Source organism: Panthera leo, chromosome D4 (assembly GCF_018350215.1).
Source record: "Panthera leo isolate Ple1 chromosome D4, P.leo_Ple1_pat1.1, whole genome shotgun sequence".
In the NCBI taxonomy this organism is placed as follows: Eukaryota; Metazoa; Chordata; class Mammalia; order Carnivora; family Felidae; genus Panthera; species Panthera leo.
The window spans coordinates 53,491,362-53,502,652 of record NC_056691.1 but is presented as its reverse complement, the minus strand read 5'-3'; the positions used below and the strand labels follow the sequence as shown (position 1 = coordinate 53,502,652).

General features: G+C 36.9%; 1 pseudogene; it reads left to right on the top strand.

Annotated features, from left to right (window-relative positions):
* The first annotated feature begins 1,391 nt into the window (after window positions 1–1,391).
* On the top strand, window positions 1,392–3,010 carry LOC122204562 (annotated as a pseudogene).
* The last annotated feature ends 8,281 nt before the right edge of the window (window positions 3,011–11,291 follow it).

Here is an 11,291-nt window from a genome sequence, read left to right as displayed (position 1 = left end):
GATAATTCATTTCTTTATTATTGAATTAAAATTACAGAAAAATGTACATTTGCAATCAATTAGCATATACATCATCTTCTATATATTTCAGCATATATTCCTTAATGCTTTAATATACACAATTAGGAAAGGATATTCAGTTCATTGTTTTTTCTTATCTAAAAATGGTTAGGGGTGCCTGGGTGGCTCAGTCGGTTAAGCGTCCGACTTTGGCTCAGGTCACGATCTTGCGGTCCGTGAGTTCGAGCCCCGCGTCGGGCTCTGTGCTGACCGCTCAGAGCCTGGTGCCTGTTTCAGATTCTGTGTCTCCCTCTCTCTCTGACTCTCCCCTGTTCATGCTCTGTCTCTCTCTGTCTCAAAAATAAATAAACGTTAAAAAAATTAAAAAAAAATAAAATAAAAATGGTTAATCTTGTGAACTTTATCTGTTTAAAGAGGACTGTTTGTGTCATTTATGAATAAGCCCTTGGCATGTGTGAGCACCAGTTCTACGTGGCTGTTTTACGGTAACAGAAGTGAAATGAACACCATTTCTAATATATCACTGTTGCATACGTCTCTCAGTATGACCCAGCTAAACATCACCAAGGCCACTTTACTCATATCTATGTTTTCCTAATAATTAAAAAATATTATAGAATATTCATAACTAAAGTGGGGACAATGAAATGTAAAGTCACTCTCCGTTTTGAGGGGAGAATGAATTGTTAGTGTTTTAGAAAACGTGGCAGTATGTAACAAAAGATTTACCAAAGTCTTCTGGAGAAGGTGTGGAAACAAACAGGCAGAGAGCATAGAGGATTTTTAGAGTGGTGAAAATACTCTGTGTGAGAATGTAAAATAGATATCTGTAATTATATATTTGCCCAAACTCATACAATGCACAGCACCAAGAGTGAATTCTAATGTAAACAGTGGACATCAGGTGATTATGGTATAACAATGTAGGTTTATCCCTGGTAAAAAATGGTCCGTTCTCATGAGTGATGTTGATGATGGAAGAGGCCGTGCGTGTACCCTGGGGAGCAGGGGGTGTATGAGAAAGCTCTGTATCTCCTCTTAATATGGCTCTAAAAGAATGCAGTCTTTACCAAAATTATTGCTGGAATTATTTTTCATAATGCCAGAGCCTAGAACACGTATTTGTCTTCCCATCTGCCCAGAGAAACACTGAAGTGACTGTAACTTAGAGCTACAGAGTAATACTGAAAAGATTTAAAAAAATGAAAGCGAGAGAAACAAAAATGTCCTCTATAGAGGAGAGACCGAGTTATTGTAAGAGAGGGAGCACATGATATCATTTTAGCATTTAAACTAGATGGAAACTTCTAGATTGATGGAAACTTAGTAGTAGATGTTTCCATCTAGTAGATGGAAACTTCAGGTTGAAAATGAGACTGAAGAAGCTTTCAGAGAAGATGGGGCCTGTGTTTTTCAAGGTGTCTATGCATTCCAAGATTAGGAAACCTTGCTGGCTACAGAACAAAATACAGAGAAGCAGGATCCAGTCACTTCTCACCCTCTGCACTGCAGAAGTCCTGATCTGGATCACCACTTCTGTGTCGGGAGGACTGCAGTAAGCAGGTCTCCTGCTTCGCTTGCTGAGTCCCTAGAGTCAGCTCTCAGCAGTGTCAGTGCAAGACCTTTCAAGCCAGATCATATTGCTTCTCTGCCCAAATCCCACGAGTTACTGCTTCTCTTGAACTAGAGGCCACATTCTTTGAGCGACCTCAGAGTCCCTAACCAGTCGACCCAGCCCGTCTCCCTGACCTCCTCACCTCCCACTCTCCTCCTTGCCTCGGCCCCTCTGGCCTCTGGCTTTGTTATATTCACATGGGCTGAGGATGCTCCAACTGCTGCTGTTTGAATGGACACTTGTGTGGGCCCACACTGTTCTTCCCATAGGTGTTCACATGGTTAACGCTGGCTGCTTCCACGTCTGCACAAATGTTACCTTCTCAGTGAGATCTGCCCTAATTACTGGATTTAATAGAGAACTTCACCCTTTGTTAACCTCCACAAACAGCATGATGCTCCTTAACTTCTTTCCTATGTGTTTAAACTGTTAACATACTGAACGGTGCCTTTATTATACTTATTACGCTTTTCTCTCTCTTGATGTAGTGTAACCTCCATAATGATAAGTATATTAATCTGCTCTATTCCATAGCGAGAATCCCAGAACCTAGAACATTCTTTGCACATAAGAGGTGTGTTACAAATGTCAAATCAACCAGTGGTGAAAGAATAACTTGAGCCTTTAGATTTAAAACCACAACAAAAAAAGCTCATTTCCTGTTTCTGTGCAGTTTTCCCCAGCTTTGGGTGGTGACCGCTGCTGGGCTCTGGCTTCTCATTGGCCAGAGGGTGAGGTGGCCTGGACAGCAGCTCAGGCACCTTGTGCCCAGAGCTCTCTGCTTCTTGCCTCACCCAGCTGCCAACCCCCAGATCCCAGACATCACGGTCTCGTGGTGGGGGATGGGGCTGGAGGTAGATCTCACCTACTGACAGTTACACAACCAATGCATTTCCTGGAGAATATATCTCCGCTGCCTTTGTCAACTATTCTGTCAATGTTATGGCAGATGGAAAACCACTGAATCTGGGTTTAGGGGATACAGCCCGAATTAAGATTATGACAGATTACACCCTTTATCCTCTCCGCAAACAGATGTATTTCTCTTGTGAGTCCTGCATCATTTGAAAATGTTCAAGCAAAGTGTTACCCTAAGGTGGAACGCCACTGCCCCAACACCCCAATTTTCCTGGTAGGGACTAACCTAGATCTCACAGACGACAAAGGCATGATTGAGAAACTGAAAGAGAAGAAGCTGAGTCCCGTGATCCACCTGCAGGTTTTGGCCCTGGCTAAAGAGAGCAGCACTGTAAAATACCTGGAGGGCTCCACTCTCACTCACCAAGGCCTCAAGACAGTGTTTGATGAAGCTATTCAGCTGCTCTCTGCCCAGCTCCAGTCAAGAAGAGAAAGAGAAAATGTCTGCTGTTGTAGATGTCTGGACCCTCGCCTGCCCTGTCCCCCTCGGAAGCTTTGTACATTTTGCTCAAAAATGATGAAGCGTTCTACTCAATGCCTAGCTTCTGCTGCAGATTAGTTTTTTCATAGAACCATTTTGAACCAATCCACAGTTTTAGGTTTTATTTGTTTAAAGTATAAGACCTTAAACTTCCACATTATATTAAATTTAGTCCTAAAATGGTAAGGTTTCTTAAAGCCTTTTGTTTTTTTCCAAAAAACAAAACAAAACAAAAAAACAGAAAAACAAAAACAAAATCCTATTGTTGCTCAGATTAAGAGTTGCCAAAATGCATTGTGAACCGAGTCACGTTGTTGTACTATGAACATCCAGCACTAAACCTTTGTTTTTAAGACCTTTGTTTTTAAGAAGAGATGACAGTGTGTCAAGTTTGGAAATGCAGACACTTTCTAACCAGTCTTTGCTAAAAAAGCAGCACAACCTCCTTCAAGAAATGTTGCCATCTAACCACCTGTAATTAATCAAGCAGTGTTCATTCCCTAATACTGTACTGTATGTCATAATGAAATGAGTGTAATGACTCAACTCTTTGGGTCAATCTTTTGATTGAGTGACATTAAAACAAAACAAAACTGTGTATTCACTTTAGCTGAGATTTTGAACAACCCTCTTACTCCCTTGTTTCTCTGATGAACCATCTGCTTTAGCGGTGGGCGGACCCAGGAACAGGGGGGTGGTGTGTGGGCAGCCCAGGTCCTGTCGTGAATGAAGAATGAAGACAGTATTTTGACAAAATATGGAGGTTAATTTATACTACATTGTACATACCATAATTAAACTGAGTAAAAGTGTCATGGGTAAAATTTTAAAAGGTTAATTTCTGTCTAGTGTAGTGAATGATGAAGAAAGGTTGGTCTTCTCACTGTGTGCTTTAAGTTTTTCCTTTTTCTTAGACCTGCCATCCCTCCTGAAATTGGGCATTTAATTCATCTTTAAACTGGTTTTCCACATAGTTGCTTACTTAGTGCTTTTCTTACAGAAACCCTTATTAATGAGCAATATGCCTCCTTGTATTATAAAATCTTTCTGATAATGCATTAAACAGTATTTTATAGATTAGTAAAAGCACGTTCCTGTTTCCTTGTTACTTTATTCAAAGCTAATGCTTTTCTTAGTTCTCTAGTAACTAGGTGTAAAAATCATGTTTTGCAGCTTTACAGTTTTTGAAATCTTTTAGATATGCCTAAACTATGAACTTTCTTAACCTCACTATCTTGCCAGATCACCAACACTGTACTTGACTAATGCTGACCCTCCTTTTTGCCTCACCCTCTTCCCCCACCCCCTACCAGACACATACTTCCTGTTGCTCTGCCTATCCATATTCCTTTGGGTCTTTGAGGTTCTATAAGCCTGTGCTCCTGCTAATGAAGTTCTGTACAGCTTATCCACTGTCAAGAATGCAAGGTTGGGCCTTTCAAACCCTAGCACAAATTTTTTTTAATTGACAGTTGCAGAATTGTAGAGTGTTTTTACAATTGATCTTTGGCTAATGCAATGAGCAGTGTGTTTTGCATGTATGACTTAATAAGTCCTTGAATCATTAAAAAAAAGTGCCCAACAGAATGAATTAAAGACAAGAGAAATCTGTAGATTGTAGTGAAATTAAATAATATCTGTGGATAAACAAAAATGTTTGAAAAGCTTCCAGATAGAGAATCAGAATAGAATCATTTTGGCTCCAGATTTGTCCTCAACAGTCTGAGTCTTCAGGAGGCATTTGATCTGTGCTGTCCAGGTTCTAAGTCAAAATACATTGGAATCTAGACTTACATACTTTGCCAGATAGTAATCAAAAATGAATGCAGAATAAATATTTTTTTAAGGTTCATAGGTTGAGGTAAGTTTTACTCTCACCTAACATATCTGAAATGAGTATTAGTGAAAGGTATACAATACCAAAATGAAATTTTAGTCAATAATTGTGATTCACAAAATAGCAAGTCACAACTAGAATGCAATGGAAAGTGAAGCAAAGCAGAGAGGGAAGCAATGGACCTCCACTGTAATTGGCTCAAATTAGCACAAGCAAGAGAACTCCAACAGATTTTAGGATAAAAGGACTGAAAAACCTTAATATTATAATTAAAAATACGTGTACATTTTGCCAATGAAAAGGCACTAAAAAGTCTCTAAGAGACACAACCAAACCACAGAAAATATTGAAAGAAATATTGAAATTATTGAAAGAAAATATTGAAAATATGGAGCAAAATCATGACACAATTTTGAGCTTTCACTGGTGTCTTAAAAAAACACACCCATTTGCTCTTCATGCCTGTGCTGGTTGGTCTCTTTCAGATTTCATAGGTACAGTTACATGAAATTATACACTATTCAGTAGAAAGGAGTATTTCAATTCTTCTAATATTGGGGATGCTATTTAAACTGCCTTTAATGTATATAATCAGCATTTATACAACCACAATAAACATACTTACAGATGAGATAATCAATTTTCTAAAATAAGACATCAGGAAATGGGTATATCTGTCTTATATCTGGGTGGTAAAGAGGGAGATATAGTCTTGTGTAGAGATGATGCTTTTTCCTTCTTTTATAGTAGTGTGGAGTCACCATATCTGTTTAAAGATAATGATTCAAGATGGAAGTGTTTAAATATATGCTTACGGGGAACCCTTAGAACAGAAAAATAAAATAACACACAATGGGAAAAGAAGAAGCAGCTTCCTCTGGTGATGTAAACTCACTGAACAGCTCACTTTTAATACAGAGTTAATAGAATGCATCTACACTTTATAACTTTAGGACAAGAGTCACACACATTAAATGTAAAGTTATGGTGATAATTACCAGAAAAGCTGAAAAGAGAAATGGTTAACAGTTAACATAAAATATATGTTTAGCCTCTGAAGAATACATTAATGTTAATTGTATTTTTTTCTAGTTGTGGCATTTCAGATGATTTCATTGATTTTTTAAAAACTTTGTGTATTTCTGTGTTTTTGCAATTTACAGCCAGGAAAAAAGTGATAAAATTATTAAGCTTAAATGTGTTCAGTCTTATAAAAAACTCTAATTTCAGTTCTAAAATTTATAGTGTTTCCTAACAAATTACTGCTTCATATTTTATAATCCGTTTCAGTTGTCCAGCTTTATCTGTGGCAGTGTTAAAAGGAATGTAAAAATCATATACTGGGGGAAACACGTTTATTAACAATAATTATAACTCACTGTCTCAAATGGGTGAACGATGGTATGAATACATTTTGTAGATACCAAAGAAAGAGAAAAATCCAATTCTGAAAAGCAGTTATACTGATCAAGGACAAATCAGGAATAGCTCCACAAAGAATGTAAAAATTTACTTGTGTTTGAAAAAAAGGAAGGAAGACATCTTTATCTGAAATGGGAAGAGGAATATTCAAAAAGCATGCTACGTAAATAAATTTAAAAGCACAATTCACTGCTTGAGGGGATGGATAGCTGTTAATTAATTTTAAAAGGTTACTAAGGTGATTTTTCTCCTTATATTGAAAATAGAGTAGTATTCACTTTAATTCAGATTTAAATGCCTGCAAAAAGAAATCTAGGCAATATGACTTAGCCAAAAAATACACGAAGACTACAGTGAATTACTACTGCATACTTAAATGAGTATATTACAGGTTAAAATTGTGTATATAATAGCTAAATTAAAAAAAAATCTATCCTTACCAGCTGTTGAAGTAAAGAAAGTAGACCCTTACACACTGCCAGTGGAAGTGTAAAATCACGTAAAACCATATAACCACTTAGAAAACAGACTTTAAAAATTTTAGACCACATTCTTAAGTATTTGTTTCATGAAAATCCATGCAATTCGCTCTTCCCTAATAGTCATGAATGGGGAATTGATGTACTTTTGTGCTGTTTATAGTGTTTTATATTTGAATCATACACAAATCGTTTATGCTTCTGCATGTTAACATTTATACATAAATGGTTATCAATTCCATAGCACAGTTTATGTAAAAGATCTCTATGTATGGCAGTATTTATTTAAAAAGCCTCAATAATCTAAAAATATTTGTTTTTTTATTTTTATTTTTTTAATATATGAAATTTGTTGTCAAATTGGTTTCCATACAACACCCAGTGCTCATCCCAAAAGATGCTCTCTTCAATACCCATCACCCACCCTCCCCTCCCTCCCACCCCCCATCAACCCTCAGTTCTCAGTTTTTAAATCTCTTATGCTTTGGCTCTCTCCCACTCTAACCTCTTTTTTTTTTCCTTCCCCTCCCCCATGGATTTCTGTTAAGTTTCTCAGGATCCACATAAGAGTGAAAACATTATTTGAATAATACACTTTATCAAGAATCAAAACAGGGGCACCTGGGAGGTTCAGTTGGTGAAGTGTCCGACTTTGGCTCGGGTCATGTTCTCATGGTCCTTGAGTTTGAGCTCTGCATTGGGTTCTGTGCTGTCAGTGCAGAGGCCACTTAAGATCCTCTGTCTTCCTTTCTCTGCACCTCTCGGCTGGCGCTCTCTCTTTCATACAAATGAATAAACATTTAAAAAAAAGAAAATATTCTAGCATCTGGCCAGATGTGAATAATGAATAACCTCAAATTTCAATAATAACAGTTACTGAGTGATCTTAAAACCACGTTGTCTTGGGGCGCCTGGGTGGCTCAGTCAGTTAAGTGGCCGACTCCGGCTCAGGTCATGATCTCACGGTCCATGAGTTCGAGCCCCGCGTCGGGCTCTGTGCTGACAGCTCAGAGCCTGGAGCCTGTTTCAGATTCTGTGTCTCCCTCTCTCTGACCCTCCCCCGTTCATGCTCTGTCTCTGTCTCAAAAATAAATAAACGTTAAAAAAAAAATTAAAAAAAAATTAAAAAAAAACACCATGTTTTCTTGACCAAGCAAATTAAAGATTACATAGCAAAGTGACATTTTTAGTCTCACAAGGACGGAAGGATTCTGCCCTCAATGTACCAGACAGTCCCATTATAGTGAAGCAAAAGTTAGCATCCAGCCTAGATGCACCAACATTTGTTTGCCTCTTCTCTGGGGAAGAATAAATATTGAATAAGTAATAGAAAGAAAATTGTGCAAGATAAAGAGCAGCACCAAGAGAAATCTCTTTTGCTCAGGGCTGCAACAGTTTTACTGATTGGTCTGACTTAAACTACTCTCCACTGTTTAACAATATGTGGATGTACCACAGTTTCTTCCTGAAATATGACACATATCCAACTGAAATTTTTGTTTAACCCAAACCCTGTCTTAGTAGCATTTATGTAGCATTCGTAATATTTGTAAAAGTAACTTGAATATTAGGCACTAGCAAGATAAATTGGTTTCTGAATAATGGACTTCTTATTCATTAATAAGCAAGCATATTAGCGAAAATAATATATCAGAAATTATATTCATTTTAAATAATGTTGAATCTAGGTGTTAGTAGTGTCAAACAGTTTCAGACTGATTTTTTCAATACATATAGTCATGTCTGAACAATACACATGACTGACTCTATAAAAGGAAAGGAAAGGGAGAAAAAAGTTTTGCTTCCATTGACTAGTGACCATGGATTCATTCTTGAATTGACCATTAACCCACAGGGTAACTTTTATCTCTTTTCCTTTATACCTGCAGGTTTCTGATAATCTCATATCATTTGTCTTTAAGGTCACTATTATGAATTTGTCTTTAAATATATAATAAAATTCAGTGTAATATTTAACATATACTCAGTAAGATGTACTTTTAATATAAATATTTATCGTTAATAAATTATTAAACTGCGTAATCAACCTAAACTTATCTTAATGCCCAGGACCTGTGCATCTTGCCAGCTTAAATATTATCCTGCAATTTGAAATGCAGGAGAGAGAAGAGTAATTCTTATCAGTTCTAAACTCATTATCGTGTGAATGTATATAACGTGACCCATTCATGTTTTCAAAAATCAAGACAATGCACTATCCATGCACACTATATAAAACCAGTTTAAGAATCTGAATTCATTCCATTGGCCTAAAATCACTACACCGTTAGTTGACTACTTTTCAGTAGCAGGGATAAGACTAATATAAAGCAAGCTATGCAAATTTTTATTTTTCTGTGACTTCCTGGGCCATTACCGTGATCTATGTGTAGATGGAATAATGGGCCAAGTCTCTCTGATCAATGGCAAAGACCTCAGCATGTTACATAATAAAAAGCAGTTCATAGCTTTCTTACAGCGTATTTATTTTAAATTAATATTCATTAGCCTCTGCATGCTTGACACCAAGAAAAAGTGAATGCAAAAGTCAGTTGCAAATAAATTCCATATTATCCTTATTAGCATATTTACATTCAAATGTCAAAAAAAAAAGAAAAGAAAAATGCCAGGTTCTAATCATTCTCAATGGGATATGCAGATAAAAAGCCTGGATTTTATCCTGAGAAATAAGTTAGTTAGTTTTTGCAAATAACATATATTTTCTAACCTAAGTAGGAAATGAAATGTCCTAAGAAAGAAAATGTGAACGCACAATCATTCTTGTTTTATGCAACAAACCTCACTAACTTACATCTCCTACAGGGACTGCTAGTAATGGTAATGAAACAGTAGTAATATGAATGGGTACGTTAGTGCTGAATATACCCTAATATTCATACTTTATTTAGGATATCTGAAAAAATGAAATAAAAATTAATTAGCATATTAAATATTATATGTATGTATCATATATACATATTATATATGTGTGTATATATGTATATATATTTTATATACAACACATAGATCTTCTAACCAAATTGTTTCCACATGTACTTTAAAAAACTCCTACATGGACACAGCTATAAATTATGAGAAATTTTAAATGAATAAAGAAAGAATTCATAAGATTTCAGCTTTTCCACAAAATGTCAAACCAGAAAGATATTAAGCAATTGAAATACAGTGTCCTAAAATCTCTATGTATCTCAGCTGAGAAAGAGAGGGATTGTAGAAAGTAAAATATATGATTGTTAACAACTGTTGAGTTTTAAGTCTTGAGTATAACTGGTGGTCTCTAAATAACCTTTCTGATCCTCATTTTCCTCAAATATGGGAATAATGATACTAGCTTTTTGTTAAGATTGTGACAATTAAAGAATAATATATAGTGAAATGTTTGGCATATTGCCTGGCACATAGGGGAGCTAGACATGATGACAAATACCGTTACTATTGCTAATATAGTTATAAGTAGTTGTAACAGTAGTATATTCATAGTTATAGTTCTTAGACTTGGAGTATTATAATAAAGAGTCTGACTCCCTTTGAAATGTTTAAACACTGTTTTAAAAATCTCGCCTTCCTTTTTCCTGTGGTACCACATTTAGATAGGTTGGTAAGAAAGTACTTACATGTGTGTGTCTTCTAATTTGGCACCGATTGGAAATTTAAACCTCCCCACACACTGGAACTTGTCTCCGGTCCAACCTTCTTCTCGCTGTTCAGGCCTAACTCATTCCCTCTAGTTTTGAGACTGACCCTTATTGTACCTGATTCGCTCTCGCCAGGCATCCGTCTTGTGAATAATACACTTCCCTTCAAATTTTTGTTGGTGTGCGGAATGTCATCAGTTTTGATAGTGAACCAAATTTTGGGTGTCAGTCCATTCTGCTTCCAGCCAATGACCAAAAAAAACCCCAAACAAACCAACACAATAAAACAATTGGCATACTCAGTAACATTGTACTGGCATGCTCCAAGCTATGGCCACCACTCCTCTGAGATCTTTTTTCTATGGCTCCTGGTTTGCTCTGCACGTATGTGTGGCATGGCTCTGCTCCTTGCCAACAAGCTTGCATTTTTGGTTGTGCTGCGCTGTGCTGCATTTGTTGAGTCCTGTTGAGCCTGTTTTAAAATGTCGCTGACTTATGCTGAAAGTTTTGATATTGGAGTTTAAGGACATGGGCATGGGATTGTGGCTGTCTTTAGAGTATCCCTGGGTCATGCATCTCAGTCCAGGCCTATCCGTGGGACACTGAATGCACTGTATGTCAGTGGCTGATGCTGGGCTCAGGGAGAAGACTCATACTCTGTAGCCGATAGGCTGTTTGTTTTAGCTGAGTACTAGTCTCCAATCTATAGAGGACTTAGGGAAAAGAATGTTGCATCCTGTGATATGTGAGCCCCCAGAAGGTTCATGATGGCAAAGAGAGTAGAGAGACTCAAAAGAAAGAAAGAAAGAAAGAAAGAAAGAAAGAAAGAAAGAAAGAAAGAAAGAAAGAAAAGGAAGGAAAG